This window comes from Hemiscyllium ocellatum, chromosome 18, assembly GCF_020745735.1.
Source record: "Hemiscyllium ocellatum isolate sHemOce1 chromosome 18, sHemOce1.pat.X.cur, whole genome shotgun sequence".
NCBI classification, from domain to species: domain Eukaryota; kingdom Metazoa; phylum Chordata; class Chondrichthyes; order Orectolobiformes; family Hemiscylliidae; genus Hemiscyllium; species Hemiscyllium ocellatum.
Genome location: NC_083418.1, coordinates 9,111,659 through 9,137,419, shown reverse-complemented (window position 1 = coordinate 9,137,419; position 25,761 = coordinate 9,111,659). Strand labels below are relative to the sequence as shown.

The window sequence follows — 25,761 nt, the reverse complement described above, 5'->3', positions numbered from 1 at the left end:
CCTGTATGCTCATCCAAATTGTTTACATAAATGGAAAACAGCAGTTGACCCAGTATCGATCCCGAAACACCATTGGTCACAGGCCTCTAGTCCAAAAAAACAACCCTCCACCCCCACCTGTATCCTACCATCAAACAAATTTTATATCTGTTTAACAAGCTCTCCCTGTATCCTATGTGATATAACTTAACTGAACAGTCTCCTACGCGAAACCTTGTCAAAGGCCTTGCTAAAGTCCATGCAGACAATCCCGACAGCTCTGCGCTCAACTATCTTCTTGGTAATATCTTCAAAACACTCATGTTTGTGAGACAAGATCTTCCATGCACGAGAGCCATGTTGATTATCCCTAATCAGTCTCCAAACACACACATCTGGTCCCTCAGAATGCCCTCCAACAACCTACCGAGCACTGGTATCAGACTCCTCGGTCGATAGTTCCCAGGCTTTTCATGCCTTTTATTAAAGGCACAATATTAGTCACCCTCCAGTCTTCCGGCACCTCACCTTGGCTGTAGGTGATACAAATTTACTGTGGTAGTGGCTCCACAATTTCTTACATATCTTCCCACAATGTCCTGGGATACACTTGATCACTGTCCCAGAGAATTATCTACCTGAAGGCATTTTTAAGATCTCCAACATCTCCTGTGTTCAAGACATCAATACTTATTTCCCCAAGTTCCCTTGCCTCCATGTCCTTTTCCACAGTAAATACTGACGCAAAATATTCGTTTAGCACTCCTCCCATCTCCTGTGGTTCCACACGTTGATGACCTTGTTAATCTTCAAGGAGCCCTATTCTCTCCCAGACTGCTCTTTCGTCCTTAATGTACTTGTAGAATCTAATTAGATTATCCTTAACCTCGGCAGACAAAGTTATCATTTTTCCCCTTTTTGCCCTCCTGATTTTAATCTTAGATATGCCCCTACTCCCTTGATGCTCTTCAAGAGAATCCTTTGATTCCAGCTGACTATTCCTGACACATGCCGCCTTTTTTCTCCTGATCAGACCCTCATCATCTATTGTTCCCTACTCCTGCCAGCCTTGCCCTTCTCTCTAACGGAACATACAGTTTCTGAACTCTCGTTATCGTACGTTTGAAACCATTTGCCAGTCGATCTACGATCAGTCTACCCTAGTCAAGTTTTGAAAGTTTCTGTCTAATTCCTTCAAATTTGGCCTTGCTCCAAATTTAGAACTTTAACTTTGATGAAAGGCCTATCCTTTTCCACAACTATTTTAAAACTAGTAGAATTATGATCACTGGATCCAAGGTACTCTCCCCGGTAACATTTCAGTCAATTGCCCTACCTTATTTCCCAAGAGAAGGTCAAGTATTGCTCCTTCTCTGGTAGGTACATCTCTTTCGTGATAATGAAAATTTTCGTGAACACGTTTTACAAATTCCTCACCATTCAAGCCCTTAACACTAAGGTAGTCCCAATCTATGTTTGGAAAATTCAAGTCCCCTACCAGTACAACCCTCTTTATTCTTACACATAGCTGAGATCTCATTGTATATTTGCTCCCCAGTTTCCCTCTGACTACTGGTGGAAGTGTATAATACAATCCCATCAAGGTGATCAGCTCTTCCTTATTTCTGAGTTCCACCAGCTTTACTAGATAACTCCCCAAGAAGATAGTCTTTAAGTACAGTAATGTTTTCCCTAATGTTGTGACACGGGGTAAACCCTATGCTAATTTAAACCAGCTACACAGAAAAGATTCACCCCGTGCTGTAATCTGTTAAAATTCGAGAGGCAGAAAACTATCCCAAAGTCACTGTTTAAAGTAAAAATTAACAACTTTATTTTGTTTTAAGTCTAACAGTGTATAATTAACTAACAACTATTTGCAACTCCATTTCCTTTCTCTAAACCTATCTTTTACCTTCCCCTCTACAATACTGGCCCAATTAAAAATCCCGATTACAATTTACAAAAAAAATCTAATCACATTTTTAAGCCAGTCAGCTTTGTCTAGTGTGCTCTGTAGATTTTCCTCTGTTGTCTTCTCCTTCGGGATTCTGTTTCCCAGGTCTTTGAGAGATAAAGGTACCTTTAAGAGAGTAAACCTTGTTGTAAGCACCCTCTCTCGTTGTTGGTGTTAGCTGTTCTTTGCCACTCTGGGTAACTGTTCAAAATGTCTGATATTTACGCCCTAAAACATCAGATCATTTCATTGGTTTAGTGTTATAAAAACATTATTTTTTGAAATTTGATTGGACTTTGGTAACTTGGGGCATAATTTAAACTGTTTGGCCAAATTCAAATTTGTTTTTATATCCTGGCGACACATCTCTTAACTGTTTCAACCAAGTGTTACATTGTTACCTTGTTCCAGACTCTCTGTGCTTCTCTAAGTCCTTGCTAGCTTTTCAACTCTCTTAAAGATACAATACCCCTACACCATAACACTAATCAAAAACACCATTCCCCCTCCTCTCTCGCCCCCTGCTTTCTATCCTTCCTGTGAGATCTATACCCCAGATGTTGAGCTGCCTGTCCTGTCCCTGCCTCAGCTATGTGTTGCTGGAAAAGTGCAGCAGGTCAGGCAGCATCCAAGGAGCGGGAGAGTCGACGTTTCGGGCATGAGCCCTTCTTCAGGAATGAGGAAAGTGTGTCCAGCAGGCTAAGGTAAAAGGTAGGGAGGAGGGGCGTTGGAAATGCGATAGGTGGAAGAAGGTGAAGGTGAGACTGGGCAGAGGAGATGACCTGGGGTGTGCAGTGAGAGAGGGACTCACTGAAATCCTTGCAGAGGGAGGAAGAGAGCTTCTTCAAGGAAGGCATCCTTGCAAGAGGATTTGCAGTAGGTTAAAATCTTCTAGGAGAAAGTGAGGACTGCAGATGCTGGAGATCAGAGCTGAAAATGTGTTGCTGGTCTCAGCTATGTTACTGTAATACCTATGATGTCCCAGTCCCAAGTACCCATCCATACCCTGAGTTCCATCTCCCTTGCATCGAAATGAATACTGCTTCTTGCCTGCTTTTTCTATTTAAATAGTTTCCTTTAATGTCTGAGCCAGCCTCAGCTTCCACTCTTTTCTCTCTGTTGTTTAGGGAGAGATCCCAATAACCAAGCATCTGAATCCTTGCCCCCTGCAGCATCTCCTCAACCACTCATTTATCTGCCTTACATTCCTGTTCCTGCTCTCACTAGCATGTTTGAAACCTCTAAAGATCCATTGGGAATGGACAGCAGATGGCAGGACTGGTTAATAGGGCAAGTTAATAAGACATATGGGACACTTGCTTATATCAGTTGAGGCATACATGATTAAGAACAGGAAGTTATGTTACAGTTGTACAGGACTTTGGCTGTGCCACAGCTGGAATAGTGTGTGCAGTTCTGGTCACCACACTATGGGAAGGATGTGATTTTACTAGAGGTGGTGCAGAGCAAATTCCCCAGGACAGTCCTGAGCATTTCAGCTGTGGAGAGAGGCTGGATAAACTGGGGTTGTTTTCTTCGGAGCAGAAAGTGTTGAAGGGGGTATCTGATCGAGGTGTGTCAGTTTGAGGGGCAAGGACAGGGTGAAGAAAAAGCAGCTGTTACGCTGAGTTAAAGAGTCAGTAACAAGGGGGCATAATTTTAAGATGAAGGGCAGAATGTTGAGAGGGGATTTGAGGAAAAGCTTCTTTCGCTGAGAGGATGGTAGGGTCTGGAATGCTCTGCATAGGACGGTGATTAAGGCAGGAAACTTCACAACCTTTTAAAAAGTATTTGGTTGAGCTGTTTGGAATGTCATTATGTTCAGGGCTGTGGGCCAAATGCTGGATTCATATAAAGTTAAAAATCGCACAACACCAGGTTATCGTCCAACAGGGTTAATTGGAACCACTAGCTTTCGGAGTGTCGCTCCTTCATCACCAGATGAAGGAACGTTGCTCCGAAAGCTAGTGTGCTTCCAATTAAACCTGTTGGACGATAACCTGGTGTTGTGTGATTCTTAACTTTGTACACCCCAGTCCAATACTGGGATCTCCAAACCATAGATTCACATAGATAGGTTGGCACAGACTCTGTCAGCTCAAGGGCCTGTTCTGTGCAGTTTGCCTCTGACTCTATGGCAGTGGTGATTTCAGAATAGGTGTTTCCCCTTGTGGGAGAGACGAGAATCAAGGTGCACAGACTAAAAACAAGAAAGAGATCTTTTAATAGATCGTTCATCTTTGGAACTCTGTTCGTTCAAATCTGTTGTTAAAGTTCACTTGAGAATGTAACTTTTAAAAAAAAAAGTTCTGCCATTTACAGATGAAAGAACTGAAACCAACATGGTCACTATAAAAGATGAGAGCCTTAACAAACAATCAAGGTCTTTTTCAATATATCATTTCAGTTACATCACACTGTAAACTTTTGCTTTAACTTCTGTCTTATGATCTTATACTCCATAACCATCTGATGAAGGAGCAGTGCTCTGAAAACTAGTGCTTCCAATTAAATGTGTTGGACTATAACCTGGTGTTGTGTAATCATATGTTCAGTTGCTTCACTAGTGGACCTACCCTCCATCATGATATTGGAAGTGGTGCTGCTGGCTGCTCCATTAGGGACCCTTCAGATACTGAAGCAGTCCATGTGCAAGTGCAGCAAGATCTGGACAATATCCAGGCTTGGGCTGAAAAGCGGAACGATAACATTCATGCCACGCAAGTGCCAGGCTATGACTGCCTCCAACAAAGAGACAATCTAACCACCATCCTTTGACTTTCAATGGTGTTACCATCACCAAGTTTCCCACTATCAACATCCTGGGGATTGCCATTGACCAGAAACTCAACTGGACTCGCCATATAAATACTGCAACTACAACAGCAGGTCAGACACTGGGAGTAATCGCGACTAACTCACCTCCTGGCTCCTCAAAGCCTGTCCGCCATCAATTCAGGCACAAGGCACAATTCAGGAGCGTGATGGAATGCTTCCCATTTGCCTGGATGGGTGCAGCTCCAACAACACTCAAGAGGCTCAGCACCATCCAGGACAATCGTTTTGATTGGCATCACATCCACTCCCTCCACCACTGACACTCGGTGGCAGCTCAGATGCACCGCAGCAAGTGTTAAACAGCAGTGAAAAAGAAATTGCACAGCAGCTTCTTTGAATCATAGATGAAGTAACCTCTCGCCCCTCTCCCTGTATCCAGCTGATCCCTCCAGGCTGTGAAAATTACCAGTGCCTGGGAGGTCATGAATCCCCTACAGAAGCAGCAGCACTGTCCTCTGATGATTGTCACTGCTCACTACATTTTCAACTTCTGCATTTTTTGCAAAGTTTGGAATAATCCCTCGTCCTCCTCATTCTGCTGCATTAAAATCTTTCAAAAACTGCTCAGGGTATAGAACTGTTTCCTGCAGCCTGAAAAGCAGGCTGATTGGTGCTGCCGTCTGATTGATAGTCCGTGATCAGACTTGTATCCACACTGTCACTCTGTCATTGCCTCAGCTCATTATCTCTCCTCCTTCATGTTACTTGTTTGCCCATTGTCTGGCCATCTCGCCAGTTGCTAGTTTGCAAAAAGGTACCTGTCCTGGCAGCTGTAGGCTGTCCTGTTGCCCCTTCTCTGTCCGTTTGCTAAAAACCCTTCTGTCTAAAAGTTGATGGTTAGCCTGCTTCCAGCTGCTAGTTTACCTGTTGCTTTTCCATGCTGCGATTTGCAGTTGCCTGTCCATTTTCCCTATGCCTCTTTTCCTCTTCTAATTTGCTGTTTTGAACAAAGGACAAAGAAAATTTACAGCCTGAGCCGATCCAAATCAACTGTTTAAATCTGTTGGTCAATTCCTAAGCATCTGTATCCCTCTGCTCCCCACCTACTCATGCATCTGTCCAGATGCACCTTAAATGATTCTACCGTACCTACCTCTACTGCCTCTGCTGGCAATGCGTTCCAGGCACCTACCATCCTCTATGTTAAGTACTTTCAGCATGTATCCCCCTTAAACTTTCCACCTCTCACCTTGAACACGTGACCTCTCGTTATTGAATCTTTCACCCTGGGAAAAAGCTTGTCTCTATCCACCCTGTCTATACCCTTCATGATTTTGTAAACCTCAACTAGGCCCCCCCTCAATCCCCTTTTTACTAATGAAAATAAACAGAACCTACTCAACCTCCCTTCATAGTTAGCACCTTCCATACCAGACAGCATCCTTGTAAACCTTCTCTGCACCCTCGCCAATGCGTCCACATCCTTTTGGTAATGTGACCAGAACTGTACACAGTATTCCAAATGTGGCCGAACCAATGTCTTGTACAATTTTAACATGACCTGCCAGCTCTTATACTCAATACCCCGTCCAATGAAGGCAAGCATACTATATGTCTTATTGACCACTCCTTCCAATCACACTTGGTGGTTTTCTCCCTATTGTTGCTGAATTGCACACCGTCTGGTGATTTGCCTCCATCGCACTGTTGGCAGTTTGCCCCAGTCACACTTGCTTGTTTTCCCCCTGTCTTGCTGCACCCGACCCCTCAATGTTGCTGGTTCCTATGCCCCCTTCCCGCCTTAGTTATATTTTGCCCCCAGTCTGTGTGTTGCCGATTTGCCCCCAGTGTGTGTGTTGCTGATTTGCACCAGTGTGTGTTGCTGATTTGCCCCCAGTGTGTGTGTTGCCGGTTTGCCCCCAGTGTGTGTGTTGCTGATTTGCCCCCATTTCTGTGTTGCCGATTTGCCCCCGTCTCTGTGTTGCCGATTTGCCCCCAGTCTCTGTGTTGCCGATTTGCCCCCAGTGTGTGTGTTGCCGGTTTGCCCCCAGTGTGTGTGTTGCTGATTTGCCCCCAGTCTGTGTTGCCGATTTGCCCCCAGTGTGTGTGTTGCCGATTTGCCCCCAGTGTGTGTGTTGCTGATTTGCCCCCAGTCTGTGTTGCCGATTTGCCCCCAGTGTGTGTTGCTGATTTGCCCCCAGTCTGTGTTGCCGATTTGCCCCCAGTCTGTGTGTTGCCGATTTGCCCCCAGTCTGTGTTGCCGATTTGCCCCCAGTCTGTGTGTTGCTGATTTGCCCCCAGTGTGTGTTGCCGATTTGCCCCCAGTCTGTGTGTTGCTGATTTGCCCCCAGTGTGTGTTGCTGATTTGCCCCCAGTGTGTGTGTTGCTGATTTGCCCCCAGTGTGTGTGTTGCTGATTTGCCCCCAGTCTGTGTGTTGCTGATTTGCCCCCAGTCTGTGTGTTGCTGATTTGCCCCCAGTCTGTGTGTTGCTGATTTGCCCCCAGTCTGTGTGTTGCTGATTTGCCCCCAGTCTGTGTGTTGCTGATTTGCCCCCAGTGTGTGTGTTGCTCATTTGCCCCCAGTGTGTGTGTTGCCGATTTGCCCCCAGTCTGTGTGTTGCCGATTTGCCCCCAGTCTGTGTGTTGCCGATTTGCCCCCAGTGTGTGTGTTGCCGATTTGCCCCCAGTCTGTGTGTTGCTGATTTGCCCCCAGTCTGTGTGTTGCTCATTTGCCCCCAGTCTGGGTGTTGCCGATTTGCCCCCAGTCTGTGTGTTGCCGATTTGCCCCCAGTCTGTGTGTTGCCGATTTGCCCCCAGTGTGTGTGTTGCTGATTTGCCCCCAGTCTGTGTGTTGCTGATTTGCCCCCAGTCTGTGTGTTGCTGATTTGCCCCCAGTCTGTGTGTTGCTCATTTGCCCCCAGTCTGTGTGTTGCTCATTTGCCCCCAGTCTGTGTGTTGCTCATTTGCCCCCAGTCTGTGTGTTGCCGATTTGCCCCCAGTCTGTGTGTTGCTCATTTGCCCCCAGTCTGTGTGTTGCTCATTTGCCCCCAGTCTGTGTGTTGCTCATTTGCCCCCAGTCTGTGTGTTGCCGATTTGCCCCCAGTCTGTGTGTTGCTCATTTGCCCCCAGTGTGTGTGTTGCCGATTTGCCCCCAGTCTGTGTGTTGCCGATTTGCCCCCAGTCTGTGTGTTGCCGATTTACCCCCAGTGTGTGTGTTGCCGATTTGCCCCCAGTGTGTGTGTTGCCGATTTGCCCCCGGTCTGTGTGTTGCCGATATGCCCCCAGTCTGTGTTGCTGATTTGCCCCCGGTCTGTGTGTTGCTGATTTGCCCCCGGTCTGTGTGTTGCTGATTTGCCCCCAGTCTGTGTGTTGCTCATTTGCCCCCAGTCTGTGTGTTGCTCATTTGCCCCCAGTCTGTGTGTTGCTGATTTGCCCCCAGTCTGTGTGTTGCTCATTTGCCCCCAGTCTGTGTGTTGCCGATTTGCCCCCAGTCTGTGTGTTGCTCATTTGCCCCCAGTGTGTGTGTTGCCGATTTGCCCCCAGTCTGTGTGTTGCTCATTTGCCCCCAGTCTGTGTGTTGCCGATTTGCCCCCAGTGTGTGTGTTGCTCATTTGCCCCCAGTGTGTGTGTTGCCGATTTGCCCCCAGTCTGTGTGTTGCCGATTTGCCCCCAGTGTGTGTGTTGCCGATTTGCCCCCAGTGTGTGTGTTGCCGATTTGCCCCCGGTCTGTGTGTTGCCGATTTGCCCCCGGTCTGTGTGTTGCCGATTTGCCCCCGGTCTGTGTGTTGCTGATTTGCCCCCGGTCTGTGTGTTGCTGATTTGCCCCCAGTCTGTGTGTTGCTGATTTGCCCCCGGTCTGTGTGTTGCTGATTTGCCCCCAGTCTGTGTGTTGCTGATATGTCTGTTGCCCCCTTGTCTGTTTTCCTGGCACTTTGCCCTTAGGTTGGTGTGTCTGCAGTCTCTGTCTTCCTGTTTGGTTGTTTTTGCCTGTTGTCTGCCTCATCCAGACTGTGGGTTTGCCTGTGATCTCTGTCCTGACTGTTACCGTTTGCCTGTTGTGTCCATTTCCTGATGTCATGAGTGTGTTGTCTCTGAGCAATGTTCTTTATGCTCTGGGAGGAGGTCTGCGTGTCTCGGTGAGCGTGAGCAGCCCGTCTGGTCAATTCTGACCCAACCTGTCAATACATGTGAAATACCGCTCACGTGTGTCATTGTCAGTTCTGACATTGCTGTCTCTTCTTCCAGAAGCTTCCTCCCTGTGGATACTCGGACAGCTGTGATCGACAGGTAGGAGTTCCTGGCAGACTTGTCTAACTCCATTCAAGCTCTGATTACTTCATTCTGCTTCCTTGGAATATTTTGTTTAGGGGTTTGGAGTTCTGGGGGCAAAGGATGTCCGAGGGTGTCCTGAGGTCCGGGAGGGTTTGGGGACCGTGCCCCATGAAAAAGAAGGGTCGCTGATTATCTTGCTCACCTCCAGAGAGTTTTGGGAGTCCTGTGGGATTAGGGTCACGGTTGGGGTGGTGACAGGTCATTGGGGTCATTTGCAGGGTCAGGGTTATGGGTTAGGATGGGGATGTGGCTCCGCCAGTTTGGATAGGTTCACTCCAGGAGGGCTGGGATCACGGTGGGGTCAGGGTTATGTAATGGTCGTGGTGAATTCTGGTTAGAGTCAGTTCATGCTGGGCTTAGAGCATTGACCCGAGCTGGTCAGTTAGAGCAGGGTGGTAGCCAGGGCAGGATCGGGTCAGGGCACGGTCAGAGTAAGGGCAGAGACGCGCGAGGGGCGAAAGCATGGCCGGATTTGGGTTAGGGTGAGGTGGAAGTTAGGGAGATATCGGGACTAGGGTGGAGTCAGGGTAGACGGGGCTGGGTACATCTGGTCCAGACTGGTCTCCCCCCACCTCCTCCTTCCTCCCCCACCCCCACCACCCCGGGGTTACTAGTTGGCATTGCCTCCCCCTTGGACTCTATGTTCTCCCCCCACCCACTGGGGCTCAGTGTTACTGCCCCTTGGTGCTCAGTGTTCCCCCCCCCCTTGGTGCTTCATGTTCTTCCCCCTGCCCCCTCAGGGCTCAGTTATTCCCCCAGGGTTAGGGGTCAATGTGCCCCCCCTCCCCCAGGCTCAGGGTTTGCTCGGGGTTCAGGCCAGGGTCAGGATTTTGCCCAGGGTTGGGCTTCCTTGCAGGGTGGGTGTATTTCAGAGATATTGGCAGGAGCTGATTTTCGAGTGGGAATCTGCAGTCTTGAAGGACGTGCTTTTCCCTCTAATTTGGTGTCAGGTTGCTTGGTGCAGGCTAAATCTGTTAAATTCTGCTGTACGTTCGTGGCAGTGCTGGGTCCAGCTGTTCACTAGGTTAGAGTTGAGCAGCTCCAGTAGCAGAGTGTTTGTACTGTGAGAATTCGCTGCCTGGGGATGCAGTACAGGGCTTATGCTCGAAACGTCGAATTCTCTATTCCTGAGATGCTGCCTAACCTGCTGTGCTTTGACCAGCAACACATTTGCAGCTGTGATCTCCAGCATCTGCAGACCTCATTTTTTACTCGATGCAGTACAGGGGTCTCTATTACCATCAGCTCCTCGCTGTTCTGCCTCTGGCTGATTGGAGGCAGTTTATTTACACCATTCTGGTGGTGGTGGTTCCCTTACCCCACCAACCATCTCTCCCTACCCTCCCAACTCCCACTCCCATCTCACCCACCACCCCCTGTCATCCCCACCATTCACATCTCTCCCACCATCACTGGCAGCACTTTCTGTTGTATCACAGCCACCTCCCCCTTATCTGGGTGACATAGTCTCTTGTTTTCCAGTGACTGCTTGTGAAGATTCACCTTCCCTCAGCCTTGGGCTCTCGTTGATTCTGGAGGGTGCACTGTAAGTATCTCGCTTTCCTCCGTTTCTTCACTTTAGGGAGCGCAGGCATCACTGGGACCCTGTACAGACAGAGGAGGGTGAGGGATGCTGATTGAGGCTGCATAGAGGAGTTGGTACATTGAGAGGCTGATGAGGGGAGTGCGCGAGGGTTGAGGATGGGCGATGGTGAGGCAGCAGTCTAGCCAGGATTGAAGAACTCCGATGGCTTGTGTTATATTGTGTATTGCAGCCGTGTGTGTGTGGGTGTGTGTGTGAGAGAAAGCTTTCTGGCGTCTGGCCAGAGCTGCTTTAAAATATCTCACCCCGCCCTTGCCTGGCCTTGTGCCACTCCCAGATGGTATTCTGGGACAAGGCAGCTTTTTGGGGGAAAAAAAACAAGTGCCCAGGGCCTGATGCCCTGTCTTCCTTGCGGAACAATTCGGAATGAGATGGTGGGGGAGGATGATTTCACAACAGTTAGGATTCTGAGGACGGTGTGGTATTCAGATCCAGAGACCCACAGACTGTGAAATATCACAGTATTGCGAGTGTGTGTGAAAGAACTGCCCTGCCCTGCCCAACCCAACCCACGTGCTCTCTGCTATTGCTGGCCCCTGATCGGGTGACAGGGAGGGTTTGAGGCTCGGACTCAAAGGAATGTGCTTTGTGATGTGCGCTTGTGATGAACGTCATGCTCATAAAAAGGAGCAGGAGCCTATTAATAAGAATGATTTGGTAGCTCGAGGGGGCTCCTGAGAGGGAGGGAGGGAGAGAGACGGCGAGACAGTGAATGAGTGAGAGAGAGAGAGACGGACTGAGTAAGGAAGGGAGAGAGAGACGGAACGATTGGAAGCAGGCTCCTGTGCAAGACCATTAGACACGTGACCTGTCCACCTCATTTCTTGTAAGTTTTATTTCTGTTGTCAAATCGCTTTGTTGCTTTGATGGGAGCTGGCTATGAATTTCCCCTAACTAGTACGCGCTCCCCCAGCTCGGAGCTGGCTGAGTTGACAGAAAGGGAATGGGTGACAGGCAAGTGACCGCACGTTGCTTCATTCGCTCTGACCCCCCCCCCCCCCCCCGCCCCCCATGCAGGAGGATGTAACATTCAGTGCAGAAACTGCCCCAAGACTACACAATGGGGACCTCACTCTGCGTGCTGATTAGGGATCTGAATGCTCTGACCACACTTACCCTGGACAGTTTGTGGTACTTGTTAACATGATCAAATGTGACTCTCAAATTCAGGAAATCTTAGTTGCTGCAATAAACCACATACCCCAAAGAAAAGACTGCTGTTAAAAACATCAATAAAAGTTACATGGCACCAGGTTTATTTGGGAGTACAAGCTTTCGGAGCACGGCTCCTTTTTCAGGCATTATATATAAGGATTAGGCTTTCAAATGTGGAATTAACAATGTTTTTCACAGTATAGTGCAATTTTTCTTTCAAGCTAACCACGTAGCTAGTCACCTGAAGAAGGGGCAGCGTTCCGAAAGCCTGTGCTTCCAAGAAAACCTGCTGGACTATAACCTGGTGTCAGTATTCCAGATGGAGAGATTATAGAGTTGTAGAGATGTACAACACAGAAACAGACCCTTCGCTCCAACCTCTCCACGTCGACCAGATATCCCAACCCAATCTAGTCCCACCCGGCCCATATCCCTCCAAACCCTTCCTATTCATGTACCCATCCAAATGCCTTTTAAATGTTGCAATTGTACCAGCCTCCACCACTTCCTCGGGTAGCTCATTCCATACACGTACCACCCTCTGCTTGAAAAAGTTGCCCCTTTTATATCTTTCCCCTCTCACCCTAGTTATGGACTCCCCGACCCCAGGGAAAAGATTTTGCCTAACCCTCTCCATGCCCCTCATAATTTTGTATGACCTCTACAAGGTCACCCCTCAGCTTCCGACGCTCCAGGGAAAACAGCCCCAGCCTATCTAGCCTCTCCCGATAGCTCAAATCCTCCAACCCTGGCAACATCCTTGTAAATCTTTTCTGAACCTTTTCAAGTTTCACAGCATCTTTCCAATAGGAAGGAGACCAGAATTGCACGTAATATTCCAACAGTGGCCTAACCGCAACATGACCTCCCAACTCCTGTACTCTGTACTCTGACCAATAAAGGGAAGCATACCAAACGCCTTCTTCACTGTACTATATACCTGCCACTCCACTTTCAGGGAGCTATGAACCTGCACTCCAAGGTCTCTTTGTTCAGCAACACTCCCGAGAACCTGACCATTAAGTGTATAAATCCTGCTAAGATTTGCTTTCCCAAAATGCTGCACCTCGCTCGAAACTTTGACTCTCCTGCTCCTCAGATGCTACCTGACCGGCTGTGCTTTTCCACCACCACACTCTTTGACTCTGACTATAGCCTGATGTCGTGTGATTTTTAACTTTGTCAATGACAGTCCAACACTAGCACACTGACACCATGTCAAAAACATAGTGCTCAGGTAAAGGGACAAGTCAACAGCTCCAAGCAGCACAACAGGGAGGTGTTGGAAAGAGAGTCGCTTTCTCAGTGGGATGTCAATCTGCAACTGAAATTGCATTTCATCTCACTGAGACACCGCTCCCATCTCACTCTGCGTCTCACTGGGACACCGCTCCCATCTCACTCTGCGTCTCACTGAGACACCGCTCCCATCTCACTCTGCGTCTCACTGGGACACCGCTCCCATCTCACTCTGCGTCTCACTGAGACACTGCTCCCGTCTCACTGGGACACCGCTCCCATCTCACTCTGCGTCTCACTGAGACACTGCTCCCGTCTCACTGGGACACTGCTCCCGTCTCACTCTGTGTCTCACTGGGACACCGCTCCCGTCTCACTCTGTGTCTCACTGGGACACCGCTCCCCTCTGGCTCTACATCTCACTGGGACACCGCTCCCGTCTCACTCTGCGTCTCACTGGGACACTGCTCCCGTCTCACTCTGTGTCTCACTGGGACACCGCTCCCGTCTCACTCTGTGTCTCACTGGGACACTGCTCCCGTCTCACTCTGCGTCTCACTGAGAACACCGCTCCCGTCTCACTCTGCGTCTCACTGAGACACTGCTCCCGTCTCACTCTGCGTCTCACTGGGACACCGCTCCAGTCTCACTCTGTGTCTCACTGGGACACTGCTCCCGTCTCACTCTGCGTCTCACTGAGAACACCGCTCCCGTCTCACTCTGCGTCTCACTGAGACACTGCTCCCGTCTCACTCTGCGTCTCACTGAGACACCGCTCCCCTCTGGCTCTGTGATACACTGAGACACCGCTCCCCTCTGGCTCTGTGTCTCACTGGGACACCGCTCCCATCTCACTCTGCGTCTCACTGAGACACCGCTCCCCTCTGGCTCTGTGATACACTGAGACACCGCTCCCCTCTGGCTCTGTGTCTCACTGGGACACCGCTCCCGTCTCACTCTGCGTCTCACTGGGACACCGCTCCAGTCTCACTCTGTGTCTCACTGGGACACTGCTCCCGTCTCACTCTGCGTCTCACTGAGAACACCACTCCCGTCTCACTCTGCGTCTCACTGAGACACCGCTCCCCTCTGGCTCTGTGATACACTGAGACACCGCTCCCCTCTGGCTCTGTGTCTCACTGGGACACCGCTCCCATCTCACTCTGCGTCTCACTGAGACACCGCTCCCCTCTGGCTCTGTGATACACTGAGACACCGCTCCCCTCTGGCTCTGTGTCTCACTGGGACACCGCTCCCGTCTGGCTCTGCGTCTCACTGAGACACCGCTCCCATCTCACTGAGACACCGCTCCCGTCTCACTCTGTGTCTCACTGGGACACTGCTCCCGTCTCACTCTGTGTCTCACTGAGACACCGCTCCCGTCTCACTCTGTGTCTCACTGGGACACTGCTCCCGTCTCGCTCTGCGTCTCACTGGGACACCGCTCCCGTCTCACTCTGTGTCTCACTGAGAACACCGCTCCCGTCTCGCTCTGCGTCTCACTGAGACACCGCTCCCGTCTCGCTCTGCGTCTCACTGAGACACCGCTCCCGTCTCGCTCTGCGTCTCACTGAGAACACCGCTCCCGTCTCGCTCTGCGTCTCACTGAGACACCGCTCCCGTCTCGCTCTGCGTCTCACTGGGACACCGCTCCCGTCTCACTCTGCGTCTCACTGAGAACACCGCTCCCGTCTCGCTCTGCGTCTCACTGAGACACCGCTCCCATCTCACTCTGTGTCTCACTGAGAACACCGCTCCCGTCTCACTCTGTGTCTCACTGGGACACCGCTCCCATCTCACTCTGCGTCTCACTGGGACACCGCTCCCGTCTCGCTCAGCGTCTCACTGAGACACCGCTCCCGTCTCACTCTGTGTCTCACTGAGACACCGCTCCCGTCAAGCTCTGTGTCTCACTGAGACACCGCTCCCGTCTCACTCTGTGTCTCACTGAGACACCGCTCCCGTCTCGCTCTGTGTCTCACTGGGACACCGCTCCCATCTCACTCTGTGTCTCACTGAGAACACCGCTCCCGTCTCACTCTGTGTCTCACTGAGACACCGCTCCCGTCTCACTCTGCGTCTCACTGGGACACCGCTCCCGTCTCACTCTGTGTCTCACTGAGACACCGCTCCCCTCTGGCTCTGCGTCTCACTGAGACACCGCTCCCATCTCACTCTGCGTCTCACTGGGACACCGCTCCTGTTGTGCTGTCAACTTGGAATCCATGGCACTGAACTGTATGTTTGAACCACTTTTGAGTTGTTGTTAAGCCAGTTTGCTATTTATGTCTGTGATGTGTATTCACACTTGTCCTTCCTGAATATCTGAAGTGTAATGAAGTTGTGGTGGTATTCACCTCTGGCTCTTGGTTCCAGTTTTGGTCTGTTCCTGTGATTGTACTGTGACCGTTCTGACTGGTGAGTCTTGGCGGGGACACACAGAGATATGCAGCAGGTCTGGCAACATCCATCCAAGGCCCCAAAGAATGCTTCCACGCATGGCAGAGATTTTTCTGCACATTCAAATACCTCATCTGCTGTGTCTGTTGCTCTCAGTGTGTCTCCTCTATATTGTGGAGACAGAACGCCAACTTGTGGAACATTTCGGAAAACATCTCTGGGACACACGCACGAAATAACCCCACCACCCTGTGGCAAACACTTCAACTCCCCCTCCCACTCTGCCAAGGACATGCGAGTTGGGGCCCGCCTCCACTACCAAATCCTAACCACCGAATGCCTGGAGGAAGACCCCCTCATCATCCTCCTTGGGACCCTCCAACTGCACTGGATTAATGTGGATTTCACCAGTTTCTTCAACTTCCCTTCCCCCTCCCCCCCCACCTCATCCCAGATCCCACCCTCTAACTTGGCACCGCCCTCTTGACCTGTCCCATCTCTCCATCTCCCTTCCCACCTATCATCTCTACCGTCCCCTCCAACGTATCACCATCATCCCCCCCCCCCCCCTGCATCTACCTATCACCTTCCAAGCTACCTTCCTCCTAACTCCCCCCAACCAATCCGTCCCCCCCCTCCAGAAACTATTTATCACTCGGCAAACAGACCCTGTTCCAAATCTTGTTGAAGGGCTTATGCTCGAAACGTTGATTCTCCTGCTCCTCGGATGCTGCCTGTCTGGCTGTGCTTTTCCAACTGAGCACCTTTCGACCCCCAGCATCAGTTAATATTTAGAGTTGAATGTCCATCTTGTTCAAAATTGAGGAAATGTTCTGGTGTTTGAGTTGACTCAGTCTCAGTGATGAGGGGACAGGCTCTGTGTGGCCCTACATTCAGTGCAGCACACTTTTGTTCTCCCTCAGCCCCAGTACGTGTGCATCTATTTGCATTCTGTCAGTATACATGAGGATCTCTGTGTGATTCCCCCTGGACCTGGATCCCCAAGCAGGTATGACAATAACAAGCTGGTCCTCCTGATAATAAACAGGTGATGAGAGCCTGCCAAGCCCTGGGCTTTGCATCGATCAGTTCCAGGTCTAGAGTTCAGCCCAAAGACGACTGGAAACAGGAGGATTACTGTGTGAAGGGACTGAGAGTTCAGGACCAGTTTTCCAAGTGTAAAGGTGTGGGGTGAGTAATTTGGTTTTGGATCACATCCGCTCCTGTGGGTTTTCTCCCTGCTGACAGACAGATATAGTTACCTGAGTTGCGCATTGTGGCCACCTGCTTTCTCTTCTCGGTTCTACCTGCTCGATTTGTCTCTTTTGATTTGACAGTCAGTCCCCCTGCTGTTTGCTTTTCCTGTGAGAGTTTCCAGGCCCAGGCTCGGAGTTAAAGCCACTGCAGCCCACCTTGCAGGAATGTGGTGAGGCAGTCCCTCACCAACCGTGAGCCCCTCTCCCAGTACAACCCGAATTGCTGTGTGAATGTAGCAGCCCACGCCAGTCACAGGAAGTGCCTTACAATGAAGACAGCCTTGGCTGGATTGGAGTTCACAGCTGGCCTGGACTTTACCTGTCGGGGTGTGAGAGAGTGAGGAGAGCCTTCCCCTGACAATCAGATTGTAGGTGGTTATATGTATGTCTGGGCATGGTTAAAAACAGGATGGGGATTTTTGCGTCAGGGACAGGGAATCTTTGCCTTGGGGACAGGGAATAGAGTCATAGGGTCATACAGGCTCCTCAGCCCAACTTATCCAGGTTTCCTGAACTGAACTAGACCCAATTGTCTGCCTTTCAATCATATCCCGCTAAACCTTTCCTGTCCATGCACCTGTCCAAATGCCTCTTAAATGTTGTAACTGTACCCACCTCTACCACCTCCTCTGGCAGCTCATTCCATATATGCACCACCTTTTGTGTGAAAAAGTTGTCCCTCGGCTCCCTTTTAAATCTTCCCTTCTCGTCTTAAACCTATGAGCTCTAGTTTTGGACACCCCTACCCTGGAGAAAAAACTTTTGCTGTTCACCTTATCTATGCCCTTCGTGATTTAAAATCACCCCTTAGCCTCCTTGGTTGCAGGGTAAAACGTCCAGCATATCCCACCTTGCAATCTCAGTGACATCCTTGTAAATCTTTTCTGCACCCTTTCCAGTTTAATAACATCCTTTCTAAAGCAGGACAACCAGAAATTCATAGAATCCCTACAGTGTGAAAACAGGCCCTTCGGCCCAACAAGTCCATGCTGAACCTCCGAAGAGTATCCCACCCAGACCCATTCCCTTACCCTATTACTCTACATTTCCCCTAACTACTGTGTCTAACCTACACATCCCTGAACACTACGGGCAACTTAGCATGGCCAAGCTACCTAACCTGCACACCTTTGGACTGTGGGAGAAAACAGAGCACCCGGAGGAAACCCACGCAAACACAGGGAGAATATGCAAAATCCACACAGACAGTTGCCCAAGACTGGAATTGAACCCAGGTCTCTGGTGCTGTGAGGCAGCAGTGCTAACCGCTAAGCCACTATGCCACCCAGCTGTACACAGTATTCCAAATTTTCCTAACCAGTGTCCTGTGCAGCTGCAACATAATCTCCAAACTCCTACACTTAATGCACTGACCAGTGTACCAAACACCTTCTTCACTTAGCTGTCTACCATTTTGAAGCAAATATGAACCTGCACCCAAGGTCTTTGTTCAGCAATACTCCCCAGGGCTCTACCATTAATTGTATAAGTCCTGCCTTGATTTCCCTTAGCAAAATACTTCACATTTATTGAAATTGCCACTCCTTGGCCCATCGGTCCATCTGATCAAGGTCCCATTGCACACTGCCCACTACACCACACCACCAGTTTTGGTGTCATCTGCAAACTTACTAACCATTCCTCTTTTATTCACAATTAAATGATTTATATAAATGAAGAAAAGCGTGGACCGAAAACTGTTCCTTCCAGCACACAACTGGTCGCAGGCCACCAATCCAAAAGAACAGTGCTCCATCACCACATTCTGTGTCCTTCCATCAAGCCAATTTTGTATCCAGTTAGCTAGCTCTCTCTCGGTTCTGTGTGATCTAACCTTGCTTATCAGTCTACCATGCAGAACTTTGTCAAGCACCTTGCTGAAGGTCTGCCTTCATCAATATTCTTTGTCACTTCTTCAAAAGAATCAAGTTAGTAAAACATGATTTCTCACACACTACAGACCGTTCAACCTGACGTCAGTGGTAGCTAAGTTGTTGGAGGGGATTCTGAGGGACAGAACTCACATGTATTTCGAAAGGCAAGGACTGACTATAGATAGTCAACACAGCTTTCTGTCCCTCAGAATCCCCTCTAACAACTGATGTCAGGTTGAGCAGTCTTAACTCCCTGGCTTTCCCTTACCACCTTTCTTAAATTGTGGCACCACATTAGTCACAGTCTAGTCTTCCAGCAACTCACCTGTGGATATTGATGATCCAAATATGTCAGCAAAGGGCCCAGCAATCACTCCTCTGGCTTCCCACAAAGTTCTAGGATACACCTCACAGCGCCTGTAGACCTGTGTTCAATTCCCGACTCAGGCGACTGACTGTGTGGAGTTTGCACGTTCTCCCCGTGTCTGCGTGGGTTTCCTCCGGGTGCTCCGGTTTCCTCCCACAGTCCAAAGAGGTGCGGGTCAGGTGAATTGGCCAAGCTAAATTGCCCGTAGTGTTAGGTAAGGGGTAAATGTAGGGGTATGGGTGGGTTGCGCTTCGGCGGGTCGGTGTGGACTTGTTGGGCCGAAGGGCCTGTTTCCACACTGTAAGTCTAATCTAATCCGAGCAGGTCCTGATCATTTATCCACCTTTATATGTTTAAACACATCCAGCACCTCCTATTCTGTAATATGAACACTTTTCAAAATCTCACTATTTCTCCAAGTTTTCTACCTTCCATATCCTTCTCCATGGTTTAATATCTTGTAATACTTGTTTAGTATCTTGCCCATTTTGCCCTTCATGTATTTGTAGAACCTCTTTGGATTCTCCTTAACCCTAATTGCCAAAGCTATCTGCCAATTCCAATCAACATTTGAAAGTTCTTGCCAAATATTGTCAAAATTCTCCTTACTCCAATTTAGAACTTTAACTGTTTAGACAAGGTCTATCCTTTTCCATAACTATTTTAAAACTAATATAATTGTGATCATTGACATCAAAGTGCACCCCCACTGACACCTCAATCACTGGCCCTGCCTTATTTCGCAGGGCCTTGGTCAGGTTTTGTTCCTTCTCTGATAGGTCCATCCACATACTGATTAAGATGTTTTTTGTACACACTTAACAAATTCCTCTCCATCCAACCCCATTAACACTGTGGCAGTCCCAGTCTATATTTAGAAAATTAAAATCCCCTACCATTATAACCTTATCATTCTCACAGATAACTGAGATCTTTTTACAAATTTGTTTCTCAATTTCCTGCTGACTGTTGGGGGCCCTATAGTACAATCCATTTTTTATTTCTCAGTTCCATCCAAATAACTTCATTGAACATAGCTCCCAGGAGTATCCTCCCTAAATACAGCTGTAATTTGATCCCTCATCAAAAAAGCCACTCTCCCTCCTTTCTTACCCCACCTCCAGGTCTATCCTTCCTGTACCAACTATACCCTGGAATATTAAACTGTCAGCCCTGCCCTTCCCTGAACCACACTTCTATAATAGTTGTGATATCCCAATCCCATTTTCTCGACTATGCCCTGAGTTCATCTGCCTCACATATCAGCTCTCTTGCATTGAAATAAATGCAGCTTAATTTATCAGTCTTTATTCTCCACCTTGCTGTTGCGTGCCTTGACTAAGTAACTTGCTCCTCTTTTCCAACTGTACCAGCCTCAGACTTGTCTCTTTCGTCACTATGTCTTTGCTCCCCCACCCCCCTAACTTCCCCACCCACCACTGACACGACCTCCAGGTAAGGCACCCAGAGTATGGAATCTCCCCGCTACGATATTGGCTCCCTTCCAGTTTAGGTTCAAACCATCCTCCTTTTACAGGTTACATCTATAAGAGATTCCTTTAATCCAAAAATGCAAGTCCCTGCCCCCTGCAACAGCTGCTCAGCCATGTATTTATCTGCTCTATCCTCCTATTTTTACTCTCACCAGCATGTGCCACTGGGAGGAATCCAGATATTATTACCCTACTTTTTAACCTCCTCCCTAATTTCCCTCTTCAGAATCTCCTCCTTTTCTCTTCTTTTGTTTTTGATACTAACTTGTACAGTGGCCTTCTGTTGATCACTGTCCTCTTTGAGAATATTCTCCGAGACATCCTTGACCCTGGCACCAGAGAGGCAACACATCATTCTTTTGTCAAGACACAGAAACGTCTGTCTTTGTCCCTGACCAGAGGGTCCTCTCTCTCACAATTGATCGCTTGGAATCTGACATACCCCTCGTTCCAAGAGGACCAATCTTGGAATCAGGAACCTAGCTGTCAGTACTACATTCCCCTGAAAATCCATCACCCCTTACATTTTAAAGGTGGGGATTGCCACAGGAAGCTCCTGCACTACCTGCTCACCTGATCTTTCTATTGGGGATGGGAAAGGTTTATATTAGGGATGTGGACAGTAACGTGTTTATTTGGGATGAAGGAGGTTTATATGGATGTGGGATGTTTATTATTAGGGAATGGGGGAACATTGATATTCAGGACTGGCAATGTTTATATTTGGAATGTGAGAATTATTTTACGGAATCACTATTGTGTATGTACATTGGGTTGGGGCCTCTTCATATAAGGGTAGGTTCCTTTTTTATTGCGGATGGGGTTACTTATTTTCAAATGGGTTGGGGTATCTTTATATTTGTGCATGCTGGAAGATCATTTAGTTGAATGAGGTGGAAGTGGCTGGAGTTCCTAAAGTGGGACAGGGCTGTAAATGAGAGTGGTGAGTGAGGTCAAGTACAGATGGCGGACTCAATTTCATGTTTGCGGGTCTGCTTTGATTGAGGATTGATCGTTAACTTGGAGATTTTTGCATATTTTGAACAATGTTGAGTTTTGAGGTGTCCCCAGGAATAGTGAGGTTTGATTTGTAACATGTGGAAGAAACCCTTTTAATTATAGATGGAAACTGTCCACCGTGTTTCAGCTGATGCCTACCCAGGGATTCATATAATTCCAGTACAATCCCTTTGCTGTCATGCAAAGTTTTGATTCAAAGATTAATTCTGTTTCTCTGTTGTAAGTCTTGGGCTATTTTCATCACCCGATGAACTGGCCTTGATTGGACATGTGCAGATTGAGACTCTTTTCAGCTGCACTTCCCAAAATGGTGACCGAATATGACGAAACATTTCAATTCTCCCAGAATCACTCACTTCTGAGTTACACTTGATGTAGACTGTCATTTCTTCAAACTGTTTGTTCTAATCAACTGCCTGGAGTTCTCGTAGCCAGCCTGTACCTGTGTGTTTCAACATCCCATTGCCCTCCCTCTCTCCCTCTGGAGACAGAGGTAGACAGGGCATTGAAGAAGGCTTTGGGCCCACTGGCCTTCATCAAACAGGGCAGTGACTATAGAAGTTAGGAAATTATGTTGCAGTTATACAGGATGTGGATGAGGCCACACAAGGAGTATTGTGTTCAGTTTTCGTCACCTTGTTATAGTAACGAAAGTGGTGCTGGAAAAGCACAGCAGGTCCAGGCAGCTTTCGAGGAGCAGGAGAATCGGAAGTTTCAGGCATAAGCCCATCATTCCTGATGATGGCCTTATGCCCGAAAGGTCGATTCTCCTGCTCCTCGGATACTGCCTGACGTGCTGTGCTTTTCCAGCACCACACACTCTCTACTCTGATCTCCAGCATTTGCAGTCCTCACCTTGCTGTAGGAAGGATGTTATTAAACTGGAAAGAGTGCAGAAGAAATGTACAAGGATGTTGCCAGAACTCTAGGGTCTGAGTCATAGGGAGAGGTCAGACAAGCTAGGACTTCTTTCTTTCGAGTGTAGGGCACACTGAGGGGGGATCTTATAGAAGTGTATAAGATCATGTGAGGCATGGATAGGGTGAATGCACTCAGTCTTTTTCTCAGGGTTGGGGAATTGAGGACTAGAGGGCATCAGTTTAAGGTTAGAGGGGAAAGAATAAAAGGGAACCTGAGGGGCAACTTGATTATGCAGGGGGTGGTACGCATATGGAATGAGCTGCCAATGGAATGGTTGAGGTGGGTACATTAACAACATTGAAAACATTCGTACAAATATATGGATAGGCAAAGTGTAGGAGGATATGGGCACAGGGCAAGGAAATGGGGTTAGCGTGGATGGACGTTTTGGTCGGTATGAACCAGTTTTGACCGACGGGCCTGTCTCTGTGCTGAATGACTCTATGAATGGTGCTGAGTATTGTGCAATCGACATCAAACATCCAAACTCTGATCTTATAATGGAGGGAATGCCATTTATGAAGCAGCTGAAGATGATTGTGTCTAGGATACTACCATGAGGATCACTTGTAAAGATGTCTTGGATCTGAGATGACTGGCCTCCAACAAGTACAGCCATCTTCCTGTATGCCTGGTATGGTCCACTCAGCAGAGAGTTTGCCCCCTAGTACTGATTGATTCCAGTTTTGCTCAGGGTGCTTGATGCCATTATAGCCTTGACTCCAAGGCCTGTCACTCTCTCCTGCTTCATCTCTGGAGTTCAGCTGTTTGAAACAAGGCTGGAATGCGGTCAGGCACTGAGTGGCCCTGGTGGAACCCGAATTCGGCATTGCTGAGCAGATGCTGCTCGATAACATTGTTGATGAAACCTTCCATCACTTTACTGGTGTTTGAGTGGAGGCTGATGGGGCAGTAATTGGCTGGGTTGGGTTAGTCCTGCTGTTTTCCAGGACATCCCTAGGCAATGTTCCACATTGTTGGGTCGATGACAGTGTTCTAGCTGCACTGGAACCGCTTGGCCAGGGAAACGTCTTCAGTATTATTGCTGAAATGTTGTCAGGGCCCCTAGGCTTTGCAGTAACTGGTGCCTTCAACTGTTCTTTGATACCACCTGGAGCGAAGCGAATCAGCTGAAGATTGGTTTCGGTGTTGTTGGGGATCATTGGAGGAGGATGAGATGGATCATGCATGGGGCACTTTTGACTGAAGATTGTTGCAAATGCTTTAGCCTTACCATTTGCACTGGTGTGTTAGTCTCTTCCATTATTGAGGATGGGGATATTTATGGAGTCTTTCCTCCAATAAGCTGTTAATTGTCCAACACCATTTGTGACTGGATGTGCTAGGATTGATCTGTTGGTTGCGGCATCTCTTGCTGCTTATTCTGTTTGGCATGCAAGTTATTCCGTTTGCTATCTTTACCAAGTTGATATCTCATTTTTATGTATATCTTCGCATACTTTTCCTGCACTGTCCATTAAACAGGAATTGATCCCCTGGCTTGATGGTAATGGTTGAGTGGGGCATTGCTGGGCCATGAGATAGAAAATGGTGCTGGAGTACAACTGTACTGCTGTTGATGACCCATAGCGCCTCATGGATGCCCAGTCTTGAGTTGCTTGATCTGTTTGACGTCTGTCTCCTTTAGCACAATGGTAGTGCCACACAACATGATGGATGATCTTCTCAGTGAGACTTCATCTCCAGGACTCTGGTGGTCGCTCTTACCAATACTGTCATGGACAGAAATGAGCGCAGCCAGCAGATTAGTAAAAAAAACATGAGGTTAAGTCTGTTTTTCCCTCTTATTGGTTCCCTCACCAACTGCCGCAATCCCACTCTAGGCCGGTTAGACTTCACCAGCTGCTGCCAAGCCACCCCTGGTGATGGACGTTGAAATTGCTGACCCAGAGTACATTCTGTGCCCTTGCCACCACCTCAGTGCTTCTTCCAAAGGTTTTTCAAGATGGAGGAGTACTAATTCATCAGCCAAGGGAGGATGGAATGTTGTCATCTGCAGGAGGTTTCCTTGCTCATGTTTAACCTGAAGCCATGAGACTCCATGAGATCTGGAGTCAAAGTTGAGGACTCCCAGGCATAGAACATAGAACATAGAAAGATACAGCGCAGTACAGGCCCTTCGGCCCTCGATGTTGCGCCGACCGAATCCTACCTAACCTACACTAGCCCAATAACTTCCAAATGCCTATCCAATGCCCGCTTAAATGACCATAAAGAAGGAGAGTTCACCACTGCTACTGGCAGGGCATTCCATGAACTCACAACCCGCTGAGTAAAGAATCTACCCCTAACATCTGTCCTATACCTACCTCCCCTTAATTTAAAGCTGTGTCCCCTAGTAACACCTGACTCCATTAGCGGTAAAAGGTTCTCAGTGTCGACCCTATCTAAACCCCTAATCATCTTATACACCTCTATCAAATCTCCCCTAAACCTTCTCTTCTCCAATGAGAACAGCCCCAAGTGCCTCAGCCTTTCCTCATAAGATTTTCCTACCATTCCAGGCAACATCCTGGTAAACCTCCTCTGCACTCGTTCCAATGCCTCCACATCCTTCCTATAGTATGGCGACCAAAACTGCACACAATACTCCAGATGAGGCCGCACCAGAGTCTTATACAGTTGCAACATGACCTGAGGACTCCGGAACTCAATTCCTCTACCAATAAAGCCCAGTACACCATATGCCTCCCTCACAGCACTATTTACCTGGGTGGCAACTTTCAGAGATCTGTGTACATGGACACCAAGATCCCTCTGCTCATCCACACTACCAAGTAGCCTACCATTAGCCCAGTAATCCATCATCTTGTTACTCCTACCAAAGTGAATGACTTCACACTTAGCTACATTGAATTCCATTTGCCACCTTTCTGCCCAGCTCTGCAACTTATCTATATCCCGCTGTAACCTACCACTTCCTTCCTCACTATCCACAACTCCACCGACTTTTGTGTCATCCGCAAACTTGCTTACCCAGCTTTCAAGTCCTTCCTCTAGATCATTTATAAAGATAACAAAAAGCAATGGTCCCAAAACAGATCCTTGTGGTACACCGCTAGTAACTGCACTCCAAGATGAACTTAGTCCATCAACTACTACCCTCTGTCTCCTTCCAGCCAGCCAATTCCTAATCCAAACCTCTAATGTATCCTCAATGCCATACCTCCGTAGTTTTAGCATTAGCCTACCATGGGGAACCTTATCGAACGCCTTACTAAAATCCATATACACAACATCTACTGCTTTACCCTCATCCACTTCCTTAGTCACCTTCTCAAAGAACTCAATAAGGTTTGTGAGGCACGACCTGCCCTTCACAAAAACATGCTGGCTATCCTTGATCACGTTATTCCTATCCAGATG

At 48.4% G+C, this 25,761-nt stretch overlaps 1 protein-coding gene across 9 annotated transcripts in view; it reads left to right on the top strand.

Annotated features, from left to right (window-relative positions):
• The window catches only part of pacsin3 (protein kinase C and casein kinase substrate in neurons 3), a 165,948-nt gene that overhangs the window by 94,902 nt on the left and 45,285 nt on the right, over positions 1-25,761 (top strand). For 3 of the 9 annotated variants that reach the window (XM_060838361.1, XM_060838363.1, XM_060838360.1), the window contains exons 2-3: positions 8,960-9,001; positions 10,529-10,592. The gene's annotated coding sequence lies outside the window, so the exon portion shown is untranslated. Of the gene's footprint in view, positions 1-8,959; positions 9,002-10,450; positions 10,593-11,310; positions 11,476-16,549; positions 16,635-25,761 lie in introns of those variants that run through there. The other 6 variants (XM_060838359.1, XM_060838367.1, XM_060838368.1 and 3 more) reach the window with 4 other exon arrangements.